This window comes from Larus michahellis, chromosome 3 (assembly GCF_964199755.1).
Source record: "Larus michahellis chromosome 3, bLarMic1.1, whole genome shotgun sequence".
Taxonomy (NCBI): domain Eukaryota; kingdom Metazoa; phylum Chordata; class Aves; order Charadriiformes; family Laridae; genus Larus; species Larus michahellis.
The window spans coordinates 6,190,951-6,202,968 of NC_133898.1; the positions used below are offsets into that span (position 1 = coordinate 6,190,951).

The window sequence follows — 12,018 nt, forward strand, 5'->3', positions numbered from 1 at the left end:
GATGTGCCCAGGGAAGTTCCCTTCCAAACTCCCTGAGCCATGGTAACTGTTTCCTCAACCTCACCTTCACAAACGCCTCCTGCAGTTCCTGAGCAGCAGAGGGGTCCCTGGTGGAGGAACAGCACTGTGCTTCCTTAAGGACCTTGCACAAATCACCTCTTCTCCTTCACATGGAGCGCTGATGGATCCACAATGCCAAAAATGACAAGGAAGGGGCACGTTATGCTAAACAACTACATGCTCAGCTCAGTGTAACGTGCTAAGAAAGACTATTTTGCTCTGTTTTCCCATCAGGTACGAATCTAGGGAAGGGTGAGAAAGCCAAGCATGGGGAGCCTCATCACGTTCTTGTGCAAAAGGCTTCCCAAGCGGCAAGTGGGAAAGGAAAACCAACACAGATGGAGAAGATGGACCTGTTTTTCATCTCAGCTAGTGATATAGGGACCCCTTATATCAGAGATTTAATGGCTGGGACACCAGCAATAGATTACTGGTTCTTTGCGATTGGCTCTCCCATAACAAAATTAAATAGGTTTTGCTGTATTTTCAAGCTATTTACATGAAAACCTCTCTCTGTCGACTCCAAATTTGTGTTGTGAAAAGGGTAAAAGAACACTCAATGAGTACTGTCCCATGCCTCTTCTGAAGCACCTCAGCTAGAGGTAGCCTGGAAGTGGTCCATAGCATCTACTGCACGTCTCGGGTGATGCCATTCAAACGTCATACGTGCCATAAAAAAGTTGCCACTTGAGGAGGAGATATTTGCACGTGAATCTGAAGTACAAGGACTTTTCATGTGAAATTTACGTACTGCGAGAGAAATCCAAGAGCAACTTCCGCAGGTTGGCCCAGTCGCTGCCGGTTCACCTCCACTAGAAAGAGGGTGAAAACCTGGAGAAGCGGCTCAGTCGCCGGCGGGGAACCAGGCCAGGTTTGCAGGGAGAGCGGGTATCCCTACCGCAATCCACGTCCGTGGGAAAAAACAGCACACCACGCATACGAGATCTTCCTTAGGTTCTACAGCAACTTTTATGCAACGCGTGTAGTATTAACGTGTGCTGACTTGGCAAGAGAAAGATTAATTTTAAACTAGACTCTTGAGGGTTGTTTTTTTCTTCTGATATTTATACAAATTTCTATTTCGCTCCATGTCATGCCCATCTCTTCAAGACTCTTGTACTTACGATAGCGCTGCAGTTATAGCATGCAATGCTCTCTAGCACCGTGCATAAATCCCTTCTATTAGACAGTTACATACATAGGCAAATCGGATTACTGCATTGAGCAGTTTACTCAACACATTTATCAAAATAACATTAATCCACATTAAACTTATCTCGAATAATTTTGAATTCCATGTTATTTCAGTGTACTGTTCAACATGTAATTGTGGAGCAAGGAGTGGAATTTCTTTCAGCGTTTCCTAAACCTACCTGCAGGGTTAATTTAATCAGCATTCTCCATATTAAAATACTATGCCAAGTATCTTTTACATTCTTTATTACTGTCCTTTTTTTATATTTATATTGGTACCCTGAATTGCTCACAGTTCTGTTTTAACCTGAAAGCTGACTCTAAAAAAACCCAACCCTGGTACTTTGAAAACCATATTAATTTTGTCTCATCTCGGTACCTTCCAGAACTAAATTTGCTTCATTTATAAACTATTATTTCCTAGCTTTGTACAACAGCCTGAAATGCAACAACTGGTGGGTTTTTCGGTTGTTTTTTTTCTTTTTTTTTTTTTTTTTTCTCCTGGCTTTAACACTTTAACAGTACCAATCTCAAAGTATTATGGTCTTGGAACACAGTTACCATTTCTTCTGCTAATGCACTAGCTAGCATGCAAGCTATATTGTGCCAATGCTGTACATATTGAATGTAGAGCAGCAAATGCAATAAAGCAAAAAGTAATAAAGCCTTATTTGCTATTAAAATAATTTACTGATGACAGAACGCACTAAAGCACATATACAGACTTCTCCGCTGAGTAAGAGGATACAGTTTTGCATATTCACCTGCAGCTCAAGTTGGATGAGATCTTCAAACGTGAGCTGGCAGATGCCATCTGCCTGGATTTCTCCAAACCGCGTTTGTTTGGGATGTTTTTGGATGAAACCCAAATTTGCACAGATACCCTCTGCTTTCAAAACACCTTAACCTTGCTTCCAAATCCATATAGGCACACTAACCGTTCCGTGTTTCAGCATCACCTTCAGCCTGATCTTTGTTTAATTTTCTTCGCTGACACCAGAACAAGAATAAAAGCCTCGAGCCACAACCCAGCACTTACAATCAGTGAATTTTTTTTTTTTTTTTTTTTTTAAACAAAGGACAAAGTTAATCCATAACCGGGGAGTTTCTTCTTCCAAACTAGCCGGCAGTGGTTTAACCAGAAAGGAAAAGCCCATTGACTGAATTCAGATGTGAAAATTTTATACTTGAAAGCATTTTTCTTTTTTCTTTGCAAATGAATTTAGTTTTGGGGCTGGTGGAGAGGTCTCGCTCTTGTGATGAAATTAGAGCCTTTTCAAACACTCTGAAGGTGTAAACATGTGAGACCCCACAGGTATCACATTCTGGACACCACTGCTTTAAAAGATGCATTTTTATTATTTTTTTTTAAAAGATGCACGTTTGATTTAATTTTAATAGTTATTTCATCAAATAATTTCCTGCTCCTCTCAAAAAACTCTAGATAAAACCACATGAAGTACATGGATGTCACTAAAACAGTGAAAGAGCATTTAGCTCAAAACAAGCATCACCTGCATTTTACCAGCACTGGACATCAAGCAAGATGCTCATTTTACGGTAGTCCTTAAAAAATGATGGCTGGGGAACATTCCTGCCCTAGGGGGAAACCAAAACACTTCAACAAAATGAGTGTTAAAAGAAATAACCATCCTCTGGATTACCAGTGGTCTAAGGCAAAGGCGTACAACGCACGTTTTGGAAACCGAGCAAATGTCCATCATCGTGCGTGGGCGCCATAAGTGTCCTACACCTGAAACCTGCAGGCTGGGATTGCAGAAATGCTTTACCCAACTTCAACTGTTTTCCAGAGCCCCTGTGTTCTTCCTTAGGATGAAAGTGTTGTGGAGCCACGGTATAAAACCCCTCAAGACTATGAACAATACCACAAGCTGAAAACGCTTTCTTTCTGAAATCTGAAGCTGGACCTTTGAAGCTTAGCAAAAGCACTCATAAATAAGTTATAAAAATAGAAGCTTCTTAATAGGGCTAATTAAATAATCTGACTTGTTCAAGCTGGTTGATAGTATTCATATAGGCTGATACTCTGTCCTGAACAGCCCTCTTAAGTAATCAAAAAGAGGGAGTGGACCACAGCCAAGTGCTGGTGCGCGCTCCGCTCCCCTCGCCCAGCTTAAGGAATATCTATCTATAGACACAGCCATAAAAGGTTTAATTGCTCAAAACCAAGGGACCGCGCGATGTTCTTTAATCATTAACTGCGGCAACATCATTTACAAATGGATGAAATTATGCGTATTATGCATAATTTAACTCTTCAATTTATGCAAAATATTTTAAAAATTATTTAGGTCAGAAACGCACATCTGATTTATTTAAAACAGATTTCCTCCAGTGGTCTTAGACCCTGGTAAGTGCCTACTAGGCAACTGGCTTTCTACACGAAAACAGGTATTTTTGGGGGACGTGGGGATTGGTTTTGTTTAGTTTGGGTTTTGTCTTGTCTCTTTTTTTTTAATTAGGAGGCATAAATAATTTCACTCCAAATCTTTCCATTTTCATTGGATAGAACAGTGAATTGTTGACTATTTTAAGTGAACACCTATCACTCACCAACACACATTTAGGGCAGGTGCCGGTGGGGTAAAAGAGCTCCCCTTTCCTTTCCCGTCTCTCCTCACAATAAGGCTTTCCAGGATTCTAAGCTGAAGTCTTGCTTTTATTGCAAGAATTGCAGTAGGGTAATGCCACCAGTTTGCACCACTGTACGATCCTATTCAAAACGTGGGACACTTTAGTTTTGAGCAGCACACGAGCAGCTGTAGTTACGTACGCAGTTATGGACTAGAAGCAGAAATCTTTCGGGCTGAGGAACACACCGCATGCCACGTCAAACCTAAGCCTTCGCCCAACTCTGAGCCTGCTACATTACCATTGTTTCCTAAATTACTAGAACAAGCATTAACAGCTCGAACAGAGAGTAAGAGAAAGCATCCTCACCTTGCACATCATCTTAAGCTATTGCTCTGTATGTGTAAAGCGGAGTTAATTTGGCTTTCTTAAATCAAAGTGTTGTTTTTCCATGGATTCAAGGGTAAAATAAATAAATAACATTTTTTTAAAAAGGTAAAGCCTTCTGCCCAGGAATGCTGCTGTTCTGACAAAGCAGAGGATTTAAGAAGTCACGTTTTAACTCTTACTCCAGAAGTACACACAAAACCCAAGCCTTTATAAACCCTATGCGCTTTTTGATTGTGTTTATTATATGCTTAAGCCCTATTTAAACTACATTACTGGGAAACAAGAGCTATGTGCGTTGCAGTCCTCTAACAGGAAATAAACTAGAACTCACTGAATTTTCATTTTCTACACATTTTGAACGCCACGACAAGAACGTGGACAACTACAGAACCCGGGCTTTTTTTGTTTGTTTGCCTGGTTTCAATAATCTTCACAAGAGAGATTGAAGACACTTACTTCTGAAGCCTGACAGAATAATTTACTGCCCATAAGGATCATGAGCTCATTAACAGATAGAAAGCCATCTACAGGGAAAGTGCTAACCTAGCGAGTAAACATAATGTTAGGATATTAGCTGATAATGCGGAACCTCTGCGCCTAATGTCTTTAAAGCAATTCTTTTACTCTAAGAACTCCTTAATGGCGTGTTACCTACTTCATCCGCTAAAAACCTTTTCATTTCTCCCCGGTATGGAAATGACATACAGCACACTAAAAAAAAAAAATTAAGAAAAAAATCTCACATTATTCCTAGATCTCGGAAGTTGTTTTGGTCACTGAAATCCCCCACTTAGCAGCCAAATGAAGTGAAAAGTCAGGTACAGGAGAATACTGCTGGGGGAGCTAAATTGCTGACCTCGTGCTGTTTCCTTGGATAAATGAGAAGAGGCAGCGATGGAACTGCAGGTAGGACATAAGCAGCTCATCCACAACTGTCCCAGACAGACCCCTCAGCTCTCCCAGTTCTGTATCTTCCTGCTTTTGACTACAAGAAAATTTTTATCAGTACCTTGAAGGGTCAAGAAGGTTGAGCACCAGCAGGACCATAACTACCTCTTAAGCTCTTCTTTCTCTTTTTTTTTTTTTAAATAAAGCTTATTAAGAGAGTTTGTTCAGTAAACATGACTGATTTGCATGGAAAAAAACCCTCTTCGTTGCTCATTGTACTTGTTGATACACAGTGGAATGATGGTAAACTTTCCTTAAAAGTGTTTGCAATTAAATCCAAGGTAAGCGCATCACAAAATATTTCCTCTGGAAATCTCCGCTATTACCTGAGCTTAAAAATAACAAGATCTTAAGGGGAAAAGAAAAATAAATAATGTATTCCTAAGAAGCTGCTCTCAAACGCTGCTTTCCTCTGGCCCATATTTGTATGGACAAAATCCAAATAAACAAGGTCAATTAAAGAGAATTTCAGGGGAGAGAGAGATGGAACACCACAAAGTAACATTTTTACTACTGAAACTTGACTTATACTGAAAATGAGAATAACTACTTGGTTTATCATGGTTTATCTGTGTCAGTAAGAGCTCGGGTCTTTTTCAACATCTGCTGGACCCAACGGATGACGGGGCTGCACTGATCAGTGCTTCCCTTGGGTGGGGACAGAGATGTTAAGAGGAGCCAAATGCACCCAGATCTCTGAAAACAACAGTAATGGCGACTGGGTTTCCCACAAAAATTTGTCCCAAATTTTTGGGTTTGTCCAAAAAATTTTGTCCCAAACTCTGAAATCTAGTACTATCCTATGTTACATTTAAAAAAACCCAAACGAACAAAACCCAAACCCAAACAAAACTAAAGAACAGATGACGTAGCTTTCAAGCAGGAATGATCTGACATCATGCCCAGTTTTATCTGTAAAACAAATTGGTTTGGTCTATTTGAATTCATACCCATATTAACGATCACGAGCACGTTTTAATTAAGGCCCTTCCCCTTCCCCCCCAGGATATTTTTCAGTACATATTCTGCGTAGAAGTAAACGGAAGTTTGTGCAACACGGTTCATCAACATCTTCCCATTTTCCCTGTGTTATCAACTGAGTTTTTTAACATTTGTATCATTTTAGTCATTAAATATTAAAAGCACAAAAAACGCTTTGTCGATTTAGTTTTTAAGGCAGTAGAGATGGGAGAGGACAAGGAAGGAGAGACATTACACTAAGATGCTAATTAGGGGATGTCCTGGTTTGAGGTAGGACAGAACCAACTTTCTGCTCTTTCTTAGCTAAAGAAAAAAGTGCTACAATACGCTGCAGGTAGATTCTTTGTTTTACTGATTAAAAAACAAAACAAAACAAAAAAAAACAAAACAAAACCCAAAAACTTTCACAAGCCCAGCTATATTGACAAAAGGACCCGTGGAGCTGCTCATGCAAGAAATGCATCTTGTTCCCAAAGCAACCACATCGTGTTGGGAAGGGAGGGGAAGGGACTCTCTCTCTTGGATATTGATTTGAAGGTGATATTCTGCACCCCGTGAAGGAGCAACCCTGCTGATACGGTAAGTATAGGCTTGATTGTCTCCATGTCCACGTTAAACTCGATACTAGTCTTGCTGCAAACCTAGAGGGCACGCAACCCAGCGTATAGTTCCAGAGACTTCAAGAAAAATCCCTAAACAAACAAAAAAAAAAACCAAACCAAGCAATGCTGCAAAATCCTCACAAAGCACCTATCAAAGTGATTTCAATCCAGTGATCCGGTACAAAGTCAAAGGATGTAAGCTCTTCTAATCCCACGCTTTCAGCTGCTCCAGGCTCCATCCGGCGTTGCCGGGGTCCGGCTGAGACTTCCCTCCAAAGGACTGGAGCCCCGCAGCTCGGCCGTGCCTCGGCACGTAGCTCCTTCAGCCGTTTGCGACCCTGACAGCTGTTGGCTCTGGATTTACACGCTGCAAAAACAACTCAAGAGGCAAATAGCATGAACGGCACCCCGTTCCGGCCCAGGAGGTTTTATTCCAATGAATTTAGCTCCAGGCAAGATGCTGTAATCAGCACTTTTTTGACAGGTATTTTAGTTTTCTGCTACAGAACAGCTAACACTACCGAAGGCTTTCACTGCCACATTAAACACTCCTGTTTTATTTATTAAAAAAAGAAAAAAATTAAAATTACCTATTGTTCTCCTCCTGCTAACAAAGACTAACTTTATCCTCCAATATAATCCCTCCAAATCAATTAAAACGCATTCAGCGGGCTGAAAGGATACTAGTGAAGTATTAACAAAAGCCTGGTTTGGATTATGCAAAACTTCTGCAGCATTTGGCTGATGCAAAGATTTCAGCAGCAAAATATTTTCAAGAGAAGCAAAATACGGCTAACACTTAAAAATATCTCTTCATCTGTTTCGCTCGCTAGTTCTAGCAAGACATTAGGTCAAATCCCCAAGTCACAGACCTCTTTTCTAAGGTGTGCAAGTCAATCTGTAAATAAAACGTGCAGTCTCTCATTCATAGAAATCTCCACAGTGCTGCTATAAACTGGTGCTTAAAGACAGCAAACACAGAAATGCCCAAATACAGAAGCAGCTCGCGCCTGCATGTGCTGGGGTCCGTCACCATCAACTGATGAACCCACGTAGGACATGCTCGAACCTTCACTGGACTGAAGCAGCATTCCTGAAGACAGGGAAATAACCGTGCCAGGCGCCAACGGGTGTTGGAGACCTGCCAAGGCATTTGTTCGCATGTCTCACAACCTGCTGAAATGCCGGGATGGAGGGAGAAAAGATATTCCCCCCCCTCCCCGCCCCCTGCCCAGAAGCAGCTCCAGCAGGTGCCATCACCTGTGCTTGGCCTGGTCAACGGACAGCCATACTTACTCCTCCCTTTGCGAAAAAATAAAAATTAGCATGAGCTTTCATGTGACAAACGAGGCCAGGATCACGGTTTTTACTGCTTTGGCACTTGTAGGGAGCCGCCTCTGATGCCTCACCCTGGGGCTTGATCAAACAAGGAGGAAAAAGTAGGGAATTTTAAAGACACTGGCAAGCGTCTGGTCTTTCAAAATGTCACTACTAATCTTCACATCACCCAGCCTGTTCAGTAATCAAGACAGAAGAACTATGCAAGTGCAAATTAGTGTCACTTACGTCCTGAAAACAAGTAAGAAAGAAGATAGGGAATAAGTATAAGTACGCCTAAAAGCAACATCAAATTCATTCTCCATGATCAGATGAGGGATTACTGAAGTTTGCCTCACCTCACACAAAAAAAACCCAAACAAACACGGAGATATCTCCATGACATTTACCATTTGGCTGAGCAGGTTAGTGCTATATTAAAAGGACCACAGGCAGTGAGAACAGGAAGGCAAGGAGTGGCCCTCAGCTCTTCCAGAAGATAGAAGACACAACTCCTACAAGACTAAATTTTTTATGATTTTTTTTAGGTCTGTTCACAGAAAAATTAAGAGGAGCACCAAGGTTATTTTAGGGCATTATGCATCCCAATGACCCAATATGAGTAAACAGTATAAATTTATGGCACGTCGCCCATTCCAGGCACACGATACACATCTGAAGAAGAGCCCCATCATCAATCATAAGGCACCACATGCCAACCTGAAGCATCTCTCTCTCTTCCGACTCAAAAGAGGACAGTGGCACCAGGAGCCTGCAAATGAGTGACCTCAGCACAGGACTCGGCGAACATGAAAAACTTCCAGCGTTTCCTTGAACCGCTGAAGCACAACAGGGAGATGGCCGATTGATACGCGGGCACCAGGAAGCTGTCCAAGACCTTTAAACTCTTATTCTCCTGGGGGCTAACCCAGATTTGCCTGTTTCTCTAATGGTAAAAGAATTGCTCGCTGCTTAATAACCTGTGGTACATCATTAGATGCTGATGATGCAGGTTCCTTGAACACTGGAAAGTGCTGGGGGGGTTGTTGTTAAATTGACAGTTTTGCAGGAGTAATCATTCTACTTGCCTACAAGAAACGTTCCCTGTATGGTGAAAAGCAAGGATGATAATAGCAGGTGTTTCATATTAAGACTAAAACTAGCAGGAAATTAGAAGAAAATAAAAAAACACTCCTGCCCACCATAGTGACCAACTTCCACATTCCAACTTGATTTCAAGACCCTGCAGGTATTTACTCTCTGTGTCCAGAAAAATCTTTTTAAAAAATAAGCTGTTTTAAGACCTTTTTGTAATATTGTTTCTTCACTAGTGATTTTTAAAAGTAATCAGCTTGAAAGCAATCTTACAATTTGACCTTACAATTCTTAGCTCAACTGAAGCAGCAACAGAAGAAATTAGCACGATATGCCAGAGGAGCATAAAACGCACTAACCAGATATGAAAACAGCTATAAGATACTGAAATCCATGCAAGTACATATCAGATCATCTGTTTAACACTGCAAAATTTGTGACATTTACTTTTCCATTCAAGAATGCTCTTCAGATGACACTTACCCTGAACTCTCAAAAGCATGTATTATGCACAGCCACAGTGCAAATGAGAAAATTACGGCTCTAAATCCATCTATTCTCCATTTTCTTCGGAAGTATAATGTACAGTAATAATTTATTTTTTCCCTTTACATTAAATTTCATCAGTCATTGTCCTTTAAAATAAAGATACAAACATACGGTCAGATATTTTTCTGTATATAGCATCATCATTCTTATGGTAAAATTAATAGCTCTTAGAAGCAATTTTTGCTAAGTAGCCAAAATCCAAAAGTAAACACTGAGCAAATTAAAATACTAACACTAATTTATAAAGCTACTTTCAAATGTGTTCAGCTTCCCCTTTTCTTTGTTTGCAGCATTATACGACTACTTGATAAAGCAAAATTGCAGATGTTCAATTTTTTGTTTACTAAGATAATGTGGCTGAAAACGAAATGGAAGTGACAGCACCAGGGCTACCTCGGCTTACCACGAGTAACGCTGTGCTGCGGTGGTTGCTGCTGGAGGAAATTAAATAGCAGAAGCTCTGAAGGACGACGTTACTGGGGTGCTCTGCAATCCAGACAGCCAAGAAGGCAGGAGCGAGAGCCTTGGAGAGCCGCTACCACCTCCCCTTTATGAACCACCAGTGTACCTTCCCCACTACTCTGTTTTCTGGGCTTACGCCATGTGTTTTCTTACACCTGCCATCCATAACGGAGAGTTGGGGACGTCACACCGAGTCAAACACGCTGGCCGCTCTTGGTATAAGCCAAGCCCGCCACATCTGCATCTCCATCAGCACTAATGCTGCTGCCTTTCGAGGCGGTGATAAAGCTCACGTTGCTCTGCTGCAAACAGAGGTTCACCACGGCCCAGGCACTTCTGAACATGCTGCGGGTTCCCAAGACAAATAAAAGCTCTCAACTTTTACTTGCAGCTTGTCCTGTAAAATTCTCATTACGGGCACACCTATCTCACAGCAAGTTCTTTTTTTTTTTAAATTTTCCTAAAGCAGCTGCTTTTGAAGGCAAGTGCCACCACGTTTAGTCTTTAGGATTGCATTTTAAATGACAAAAGCTAAAAGGCTCTGATTAATCAAAGAGATTCTTTTTTTTTTTCCTATCAGAAGGTCAACTCTTTCACACATCTACTGTTGGAAAGAACAAATCCAGGCAATATTTTCTATTCCCCGCTCCTACTCTAAGAAACGTGTGTGACATTTATAACCACGGTATAAAAGCTCATTAATACTATACGCTGACCTATATAAAAAGGGTTATTGGCTTAACACAATAGGAGACACTCTCGTGGAAAACAGGCAAGGAAAGGAGAGAACGGCTCAAGATAAGCCATCTCTCCACAAACACTGGCTCAAAGGATGAGATCATTAAATGACAGTATTAAAAGTGGCCAACATTTTTCACCTCCTCTCTGCTCATTTAAAACCTATTTTAAAACCGCAGAATAAAAGCCCAGCGAACAGCCCGGTACATTTTAAAAGGTAATTCTCTCTCAAAAGGCCGATAGCAGGCAGGGAGTGGGAGAAAGGTTTATTTTAGTTGAGCTAATCTGACAGACTGGCACCTACTCAGAGGTGTTGGAAGAAGTCTGGCACGTCCACACAACCACCAAGAGCAGCAGTAAATCCTTAAGGAAGACAGGGCTGCCTATGCGTTATGTTCGCTTTTTAAACACTTCTCCTCTAGAAGCTTTGTTCTTTTTTTTCAATGGAATGGTTGAAAGCAAGCTCCCCAATGTGCTCTGAAGAGAGTTACTTCCAACGCTTGACCTTGGGGCTTGCCAAGACTAGTTAATGCTCAAGGCATCCTGCCCACGGGGAAGCACCAAACAGGGGGTGAGAAATAACCTGCCTGCCTAAGTGGATTCCATATTTGCACCCGATGCCTCCTTCTAAAACCATCCTTTAGCTTAAATAACTGTGCTTTTTTTTTTTTTTTTTTTGTCTTCCATATACGTATGGAGAGCAATCCTATCTCCCCCTCAGGTTTTGTTTTTCTAGGCTGAAGCCAAGCTCTTCCAGGCTACTCATACAAAGGCTGGCCAATCCTTCCACCATCATCCGAATTACCCTTCCTCGACCTGGGGCAGCTTAAACTCATCCGCCTAAATACAAGCAGGACACCTTCATTCTTCGCTGCTCCCAAATGATGAGGCTGAGCTTATAGAAGAAATTAGTATCATCCGCCCTTAAGCACATGACATTTTCCTGAAACCAATTAACAGCAGAGGAAAGCGGTTCTTCTCACATAATAATCCACTCCTCCCCTGGCCTTGCCAGTGTCTCTTGGCTTGGGCGTCGGTAAATTTATTCAGCGTGCTTCCAATTCTTCTGGAAAGGCTGCTAATGAAAATA

At 41.4% G+C, this 12,018-nt stretch overlaps 1 protein-coding gene across 6 annotated transcripts in view; it reads right to left on the reverse strand.

Annotated features, from left to right (window-relative positions):
• The window catches only part of MACROD2 (mono-ADP ribosylhydrolase 2), an 890,626-nt gene that overhangs the window by 786,684 nt on the left and 91,924 nt on the right, over positions 1-12,018 (reverse strand). The window lies entirely within an intron of this gene.